The sequence below is a fragment of the Crocodylus porosus genome, unplaced genomic scaffold, assembly GCF_001723895.1.
Source record: "Crocodylus porosus isolate Cpor-Errol unplaced genomic scaffold, CroPor_comp1, whole genome shotgun sequence".
NCBI classification, from domain to species: Eukaryota; Metazoa; Chordata; order Crocodylia; family Crocodylidae; genus Crocodylus; species Crocodylus porosus.
The window spans coordinates 7,657,694-7,667,564 of NW_017728935.1; the positions used below are offsets into that span (position 1 = coordinate 7,657,694).

At 42.3% G+C, this 9,871-nt stretch overlaps 1 long non-coding RNA gene across 1 annotated transcript; it reads right to left on the bottom strand.

Moving 5' to 3' along the window:
• Nucleotides 1-869: 869 nt before the first annotated feature.
• On the bottom strand, nucleotides 870-5,638 carry LOC109317901. The gene is made up of 2 exons (XR_002103139.1): nucleotides 5,551-5,638; nucleotides 870-1,098 (listed from the first exon to the last, which is right to left on the bottom strand). It is a non-coding gene; the product is annotated as an uncharacterized LOC109317901 (long non-coding RNA).
• Nucleotides 5,639-9,871: the final 4,233 nt, after the last annotated feature.

Below are 9,871 nucleotides of genomic sequence, written 5' to 3' on the forward strand. Positions count from 1 at the left end.
ATGATGGTGATGGTGGTAGGGCACAGAAGTACCTCTGAAAGATGATGTTGGTTTTGAGCACCAGTTAAGTACCTTTAAATGCATAGCATATTTTGATCTGTTACCTTTTTTTTTTTTAAAGAAAAGGTTCATTAAATATATTGATGGTTGCAATGTAGAAGGCGAACACCAATATTGCCAGGAAAATTTCTGGTTTGAAAATATGGTTCCGTTCCTGGAATTGGGGTCACATAATTCTGAGCTGAGATTGTGGCTTTAACAATAATTAGTTTTGGGGGGGGAGGGAAAGAGAGAGAGGGCCTGTGAGATGTCCAGAACGATGTACAAATTCTGCTTGGGAGCCAACCTTTGGAAAAGTGACAAGAAAACCAGGAGTGTCAAAGTTGCTTTCATTCTGAGAACCCAATATCTTGTTCCATCAGCGGTGGGTGTTAGGTTGCTGAACAACACATCAACACATGCCTTGCAGTGATTTGGATTTGTGAGGAATGCTACCAGCAAGCATTTTTTTTTTAACGCTTTTAAAATCAGTCAAATAAAAGAAAGATTAGGCAAGGAACAGAGAAATAATACAGGACCATAAATCCTTGCAATCCGGCACTAAATCTATCAAAGCAAATAATATGTCCCAATGGTGGAGGGACATTATTTGTTTTTGTTTTAAATTTGCTAAGCCTCGTTTTTCGAGCATCCGTCTCGGGGAGATGAGGGCCGTGAAAAGGCAATTACAACTGGTGAATGATTAGTGGTAGATGTGACATTTTTATGTGTCAAATATGTTTAACTGCATTAACCTTTGTGGAATTTACACTGACATCTTAAAAGATCTATCTCGCAAGCAGCCTGAAAAATCTGAAACCTCCCTCAACTTAAATCTTATTTACATTCATTTTATTACAAAATAAATGGGCCTAAAATTTTAATGGAGTTTTTGCCAGGTTCTGAAGGCATCGCTGCCAGGAAATCAGATGGAAGCAGGTGTTGCTTGTAGATTGCAAAGGGAAGGTTCTCTCTGCAAATGCACAGCGTTGTATGCGCACCAAAAAAAGGTTACATTCCAGTTTTGCTAGTGGATGTGTCATCGTGGAGGGAAAATCACTGAAAGAGACAGGGTTACACATCTAATTTAGCTATATTTGAATTTAATTTCCTGCTAATGAGACATTTAAGCTTTCAGGAAAGCAGACTGTGGTCTTTTGTGGACTTTTTAATCTTTACATATTATGCAGACTGTAAGTATACTTCCAAAATGGTTCTGGTTTTTTTTCTGGAGACTTTCAAAGATTATACAGGCCATTAACATGCTGGGTGGATTGCTCCTCTCATTGCCAGTTTCTTAGCATGCTTGGTATCTGGATGCTTTGTTTATCCAGTTTTCCATGGGGAGCACTTCCTTCATTTGAGTCGTCGTGCAGTAGTTCCTCTCGTTGCTGATTCAGCTCCATGTCTCTTGTGCTTCACTCCACTGAAATCTGATTAGGTACGAGACAGACTCCGGTGGAATGAAGGACAACAGAATCCATGGATCATTCTTAACTCGGAAAAATCGAGTGAACATAAAACATCTGAACATGTCCCATAAAAAAGAAAAAAAACAACATAGCAGGTACAGTGGGATGTTCGTGTGACATGCATGACCGTGGCAGGAGACATGATATTTCGCAGGGAGGTCCTACGTAGGCTCTTTTTTGCTGTAAAGTCTCTTTGCTAGGGATTTGCAAGTCCAAAACTCTCGTTTTTATTTGTAGCGTGTAACAAGCTGACCACTGGGTACAACGTGTACTTACCAATGCCTGTGAGGGTTTCTCCATCACTGGAAAATCCTTAAATAAGCATGGTTTTTTTCAGGGATCTTGACTAGCTCAACCAGAGCTCCAGGTGTAGGAATCCCTAACAAGGTTTGATGGCCTGTGCTCTGATTGTGGTCAAAGTAAATGGGCAAGAGGGTCCCCTTCCCAGTTTAAAAGCTATAAATTTATGATTGCTGAGGAATAATTGCATATACAGTTTTCTTCTATGCGTTCATCTTTCTTCATGATCTCTATCAGCACGAAAGAAACCTGTAACTAGTTAAGCCCAAACTCTTCCTTTCGCACTTGGTAGGGGAAAAAAATCTCTCTTAGTTCTAAACAGATTAATCCTGAATATGGGCACTGGAGTCTGATTGCTGCAGGTTTGTTGTCAAGGACAAATTGATCACACAGAAATGAAAGATTCTTTCTACCTTATAACATTGGTTTTGCAGACACCTTAATAGAACAGTAAAACCGAATATTCACATTATGGTGGTGCTCCAAGCCGGCAGTCAGAATGCAGGTTCCCGCTGGGCTAGGAGCTCTGCAAGCCCACGTGGATCCTGCCCACAAGAGTTTGCAGTTCACAAAATATAAGAAAAGCATGTTAAAAATATCAGGAGGTCTAGGGTAAAAGAAAGATAGTGATGGAATGAAAGACCCTTTCAAAAGAGGACCACAGGGTGAAATTGCTTGCTCTCCTTTGGAGGATGTCCCTCCTTTAGAGGGACCAATCCTTCCTCTGCGTTTGCAAAGCACCTAGCGAATTCTGGGTGTTGTTGCAGTAAAATCACAACAGTCCTGACACTTTTGTCCTTCCCCTCCCAACAGGACAGCCCCTTTTTGCCACCCCTTGCAGAGATAATACTGGAAGCTTTAATATGATGTCTATAGCTTACACTTGCATAATGCCTTTCGTTGGAACTCAGTTTAAGACATGATTTTTTAAGTGTTGTAAAGCTGACACCAGATGGGAAAGAGAAGTTCACACAAAATAAATGGCTGGGTGGCGTTCACTTAGGGAGGCAGGAATTAGGGCCTCATTCCAATCTCATTAGTAGAAAACTGAGCTGTGTCCTGTGCAGACCGTCACAGGAATGTGGCCGAGATTTTCCAAGCTGCCTGGAAGTCGGCACCCAGCGTTTATGAAACGCAAGCCTTTCCCAAGGTCTCTCTGAAAAATCTCAGCCCGTAGCTTTGGTACAGAATGGGATCCAGCATGAATAGGCTCGGAAATTTAAACTGGGGGGTGGGGAAAGAGGGGGTTGAGGGGTAGGATCTGGCAGCGATGTGCTAAAATGTGGGTTATTAAATCACATAGCTGCAGAGGTAGGGCTGGGGTGGGGGGTTCTTTTTACTCTCCTTTTAAATACAAACCTGCTTTCTGCTGCTGTGTTGAGGCCTCTCCCTGAGCTCTGTTGAGACATGTTAAGTGCTTTGGGGCAAGTTCTTGACAAGGGTGGATAAAGCAGGAACCCTTCAGCTGAAATTCCTCCTGCAAGCCTGTCTTCTTTGAAATGCCTTTTTATCAGGCAAGTTCCAACAGGCGCTGGTGCAGCAAACACCTACCGACAGCTTCCAGCACATTAACTCTTTGCAGCGATGGATGCAGCAGCATGCTTAGAGAAAGGACTGTCCCGGCCCAAAACCTGTTTGGCTTCCCTCAGGAACAGCTCAGATTGTAAAAGCAAGGGCACTTTATCAAAAGAAACTTCCATTTAAAAAAAAACAGCATTAAAAACGTGATCTCTCTGCTCTAGGGACCCACCTCCAAGAGCTAACTAATTCCCTACCTTAAATAACCCATTTAAAGTATATTAAAGGTTACTGATATCACTTTTTTTGCAACCTTTAATTAAAGAGACACCTCTGGGTTTTGGCTGGTCCCCAAAGAGAAGTCTTGAGATTTAAGCTTCAAAATAAAGCCTGTCTCATACTTCCACCCAAGGGAACAGCAAAGATCCTTTGCCTCCTTACATGTGATGGGCCTTTAACTAAAGGTCAAATGAAATTGTACTGGACACCTCAGATGAACTTTCAAGTGAGTGAAAGTTACTATATTTGCTTGTCTAGTGAGGGCTAGAGAGAAAGATACTGGGTCTGAGACAAAGCCCATTGACTTTCTGCTGTCTTCAGTGCGCTACTGCTGAGAGCAATAGGCAGGAAGCCAATGAAAAGTTCACTGCTACTGGCACGATGGCACCCGCTCTCCAAAATGTCAGTGACCTAGGGCCTGATCCCAAAAAAGTATTAATCACGGGCTTAATTCTCATTGATGCCTATGGAACCCAAGCACGTGCTTAAAATTAAGCATACAATGGTAGGCTTTCTCTCTGAGCAGGTTTTCAGAAGGGCCGAGTCTCTGTCCCTCCTCCTGGGTGTCGTGGAGGTTGCAGAGGGTCCATATGTCTGAACAGGAGGCCCTCTGGAGACAGTGTCTTGCCTGATAGCCAGCCCCTTACTTGCTTAAGGGGAGGGGAATCTGCCTCCTGCCGGCAGCCCGTTCCCGCTGCTCAGCTGCTTTCACGGCAGCACCCTGTAGTGATCCTCTGAACACGCCTGTGTCACTGCAGCCACTGATATGAAGCCTTTCAGTCTGGAGAGAGCTGCTGTTTTCAAGGAAAACTCCTCAGCGTCTAATTTCACGAGATGCGTGAATGCCTGACTGGCTTAGCTTCGGGTGACCGGGTTTAGCCAACCCAGGATGGTCACTTGAGTTATCACAGAACAGCAGTGGCTTTAAAGAGATAGCTGAAAGCCATTCGCAGAGCTCAAGACCCCACGCGTTTAAAGCCTTTGAGAGGGTCTGGCTGCATTCCTTTCCATTAGTGCCGGTGGGCATAACGCAAACAAACCCAAATGAAAAGCCAAAGGCCCGCTGGCTCTGCAGAATCAAGAAGCAATCCCCATGGGTCAAGAAGAGACCCCAGTTACACATCTAATATTTCATTACTGACAACACGTAGCAATAAATACCCTTCCATGACCACGCACTTTGCAAACATGGTTAGATCAATATGAGTTTTTCTACCTTTTTCTCCTTAAAGAAAGATGACAAAGCGATGCTCTGGTATTCTTGAGGGCTAATATTTTTACAAACTTTTGATTTTTTTTAGGTTATTGCATCATTTTATCTGGGACAACAAATGGAAGGAAAATTATAAAACCCACTTTTATGAAACTCTATATTAAAATATGTTTACAGGCTTCTTATAATACAAGCAGCGTAGGCAAAAAAAATCTACCCACTGACATAAGAAACTAAATGTCTATACCTGTCAGTGCAGGTCATAGGCCTAATTTGGTAGGTTTTTGCACTGAATAACTCAAATCTAAAATAACTCCACTGATTTTTCCACTGGGTTACATTCTCCTTGCAATCAACTAATACTGAACATAATTTTTATCACCTGCATACCTGCATGTGTCAATTGCTGTGAGAAATAATCCAGTAATTAATTATCTAGGATTTAAAACATCCATTAGAAATGCTTAAGATACTTGATTTTTTTCTCTCTCTCAAGAACTGACCACTGCCATCAGTTGTCCCTTGCTGTTTGCAAACTATCTTGCTGTTCAGCATGGCTAAATAAACAGGGCTGCTGGTATGTGGGCAACACTAAAGCGACCTGTTGCAACCTATTTCCTTCCCAGCAGAATATCCTTCCTAATACCTTTCTTATAAAGCTCTCAAACACATCACTTATAACAGAATATTCTACATATAGCAAAGCACATTGTTGCACCGTTCACTCACCTGCCCCTTGATAAACTAGGTACAGTCCCAGTCTCGTAATAGCTTTACTTAACTTTAAACCAAAATAAAATAAAATAACAACTATGTAATGACTAGAAAGACAGAAAAGAAAAATAAAAAAATCAATTAAAAAATCAGAAACTTTTTTTCCTTTTCTTCTTTTCCTTTTCTTCTTCTTTTCTCCTCTTTTCGATAGGGCTCCAGAGAAAGTGAAACAAACGCATAGAAGAAAATGACTAGTCCTCTTATTAAGACTGTAGTCTTGCTTTCAGTTATCTTGTCCAGCTAAATAGACTAGAAGCAAATAAGAAGGTTTTGGAAAGAAAAAAAGATGCGTGAGGGGTGGGGGTGCAGAAGAGGAAGAGGAAGGAGAGGAGCAGATACCAATGAAAGAGTGTTGAAAAATGCACAAGACTTTTTTTTTTTTTTTTTAAATAGTAGCAGGGATGGAGAAGAAAAGTTCTGCCCATTTTAAGGTGGTGTCCTTCAGGTTCAGTCTTTATTCACGCTGTTGTTCAGGAGGCTCCAGTTACCTGTGGGCCCCAGCCAATGAAGAACTGAAGCACTTCACCTGACTCCACCTCTCACCCTCCCGGGAAGGAATGCAACGCTGCAGATCTGACAGCAGGCCTCATCTGTTTTGCCCCTCTCCTTTCAAGCAGAGCCAAAGGGGTGACTTCTCAATCAGTCCACAGCCAAGCAAAAGACCAAAGCAAGCTGGATGACTCCGACCCTCTTGTTCGCTTGTGTGGGGTTTCCATTCTGGCCCAACCTGATGCCAGCAGGAAAGGACAAAGACAAACTTCCTGACCTTCTTAAAAGGTTTCTCGTCCACGCACTGATTGCAACTTCTGCAATGCCACCGTGCCCACCCCTTGAAGGAACGGTTCACCCCTCTTATCCCGCCTTTGTCAGCTCCTTATGACTTGAATGGGCCAATGTTGTTGACAAACACCCTTCTTTTCGGCAAAAGAAAAAGAAATACAGATTTGGAGAAACAAAAATGCTTTGAAAATCTGCGATGACTTCGTCAAATTGTCAGGTTTTAATCTGCAACAAAGCTCACAGCCCCACTCCTGGAAGGCCGAGGGAGATGTTTTGGTTTTCACAGTTTTTAAAGTGAAGCGGCAACAAACAATGTTTCAAACAGTGTTTGGTTTCAACATTTCCTTCCGTTTTCTATAAAACATTATAACGTGTTTTCCCTGGCTGGAACAGAATGGTATTGAACCAAAGTGTTTCATTTGACTCCCAAATATCTTTTCCTTTCAGATTTGCTGAACATTTCCAGAACTGTCATTTATCGGTCAGACCTTAACACATTTTTTTTCGAACCGCCAACAAACTGAAGCCCTTATTGACCCATGTGTGCTTACCAGAACGCCACTGATTGCAGGTGCCATGGTGTAGTCACCATGGAAAGCTAATTAAAACAACAAGAACCACCCTGTTAAGCTAGGCCATGTACAGACGTTACACTTCTATTGGTATAAGGGATTGGAAAGCGGTCCACACCCATAACATAACAGAAAGTTGGTGCGCACAGACTGGTTTAAAAATGGCAGAACCTGGTCTAAGATTTCACCCTCCACCAAAGGGCGAATGTGTATTTTGTTTGCTTCTGATCTAAACTACACCAGTTCCAAAACACCGTGCAACTTAGATCGATCCTGCTTCAGGTATTTTGAATGTCTGTACCTAGTCCTAGTGACACAGCAGCACCTGCCCTCCGATAGAAAACACAGACGTTGGGAACTTTTAGCTTCAGTGCAGAGCAATGGGCGCATTTTAGTTCTAGCCCTAATGGAAGCCTGGTTAAAGTGAAGTCATCTGGGGCGAGGTAGTTTCATGTCATTGATGTGAAATCCCTTAGTTCATCTGCAAGATCCCTATAGTGTTTGCAGTTAAGTGGCTATGACACTTCTAGCTCTGCCCGGCTCCCTTGACCTTAGCTCACTCATGCACCCATTCCTTGATATGTCAGTCTTCAAGCTGCGTGTTACCAAGGACAGGTAACGTCTGCCTGGAGACGGTGGCATGGATTCAGAAGAGACCAAAACAGAGATGTCCAGGTGCCTGGCCTTCACATGCAGCCAAATTCCAACCCCGTCAAACATGGGCAAAATTTTCAGAGGTGCCAAGCTCTCACCAGCTCCCTTCTAACACTTATGCCCTTATTTTCAGAAGCTCTAAGCATTTACTGGGATGGGCTCCTTTGCAAATCTGATCACTTCTTGGTTCCCCAATGGGAGCTGAACTATTTTGAAAATTGTAACCATGGTAGGGGATGCCACTGGGCATAATGATGACAGTGTACAGTTGAACACTCTTGGTGGACAGGGACCAATCCTTCCTCTGTGTTTGGAAAGGACCTAGTGAATTTTGGGCGTTGTTGCAGTAAAATCACAATAGTCCTTACACTTTTGTCCTGCCCCTCCCAACAGGACAGCGGCACCATGGAGGTCCCAGGGTCTCCTGCCAGCACAATGGAAAAGGGCACCTCAGTTCCTGCGCCTGCATCTTGCAGCTGGCAAAAACATATGGGAAGCTCATTTACTTCTGGATTTTGTAAGAGTTCATTAGTCCAAATTAGGGAAATCATTTCAATAAAGTTATATCTATTTTGAGTAGAGCAGGGTGTGGATAACTGGGAGCATATCTACATTTCAGCTAATTTCCCTTTTTTCTTTGAATTTATTTATTCTCCTACATATGTTCTCCCTCAAAATTATGGTAATTGATGCTTGTTCTTTAGCTTGTTCATTGGGTAGCGGATGTTCAGGTTGCATGATATGCTTTTTCCCTTTTTCTCACTGCACAAGCATAATTCATAGCAGCATGGGTCTAGTGTAAGTAGCTGTGATTACAGATTCCAAGTTGAGATGTTCTGCAACATTCATTTAAAATGCACTATATCAGTGATCACTTCTGCCAGGAAATTTAGCTGCTTGGAATATTCATGAAAAATGAAAACGGAGAGTTGCATATATTGTCTCAGTGAATTCAATTACATATTTGAGTGTGTATTTGTGTAGTCTCCCTGGTAAAACTCACCCAGCTGTAATTTGTCAAGTCTGAAATGACCTTAAACAGTGGACTTTTGCAATTTCTCTTGTTAAGAACTCTGCATCGATAGACCTTAAACATTAGGACAACTTTACGAATCTTCTTTTCTCAAGTGCTCCCCTTACTCACTTTTATACTCTTTACAGCTACCTGAAGAAAATGAGGGCCAAATTCTTTGTTGATTTACACCACTGTCTGCAGTAAGGATGTAAGTACAGAATTTGGGTCTTAGCTATAAAATGTATGTCTCTTGTATTAACATAAAATATATAACAACCACTGTCATTAAGATCCCACAAGAATGTAGAGACCGGAAATCTCTACAGTCCAACTGTGTAATACTCACTTCTTTCAAGCATCAATCCCCTCAAACTTCCAAGACATGTACTTAAAGTGGAATGAGCTGCCAACACATCTTCAAACAGCTATAGCAAGGCTTACAAACTTAGCTGAGAAAAATACATCAGGGTGGAAAGTTGTAGCGGCTTCTCCCCGACACATTCCACGATTCGCCGCAGGAGGAGGAAACTTGTGTGGTCTTGAAAGCTTGTCAGCTTTGACCTCTAAATTTGTCCAATAAATGGATCAAATTATTTACTTTGTCTGCAAGCTTGAGACATCAAACACAGCCGAAGAAAGCTCAGGGCCACATCTCCTGAAATTGCCCACTGTAAATCCAGTCCACAAGCAGGTGGAGAAGAATTACTTGAGAGGTTTCCCGCCACCCCATCTCTTTGAATTTATTTATGATTGATGAAAAATCACTGTATAAAGCAGCTGGCTATTTAAGAACAGGGATGTAGTTGGTGCTATCACTCTCTGCATTGTGACTCTCTCATCTAAGAAAATAATCAGAAAATAAATGCTCCTGCTTTCTCACTTTTACCTCAGATAACTCGCATGACTGACTATGCTGCAATGGGCATGTCTATACACGCATCTACACTGGCTTCAATTTATTGCACAGTAAGTTACTGAGTAGTAAGTGGGAATAGGCTGGTGTCTACATGTGCAGGCATTAAAGCTCATTAATGGTGTGTGTGGACTGACTTGGGGCTAAAGTTAGTCCCAAGCCAGTCCACACCTACAGTGTTGCTGTGCAGTAAGGTATCTACGCATGCATTACTGTGCAGTAACTAATTGGGTGTAAATTTTATACCTGCATGATGGCAAAAGCCACCATATTTACTGTGCAGTATGAGCATGCACATGTAGACACACACCCGTACTATGCAGTAATTTTGGGTTACTCCTC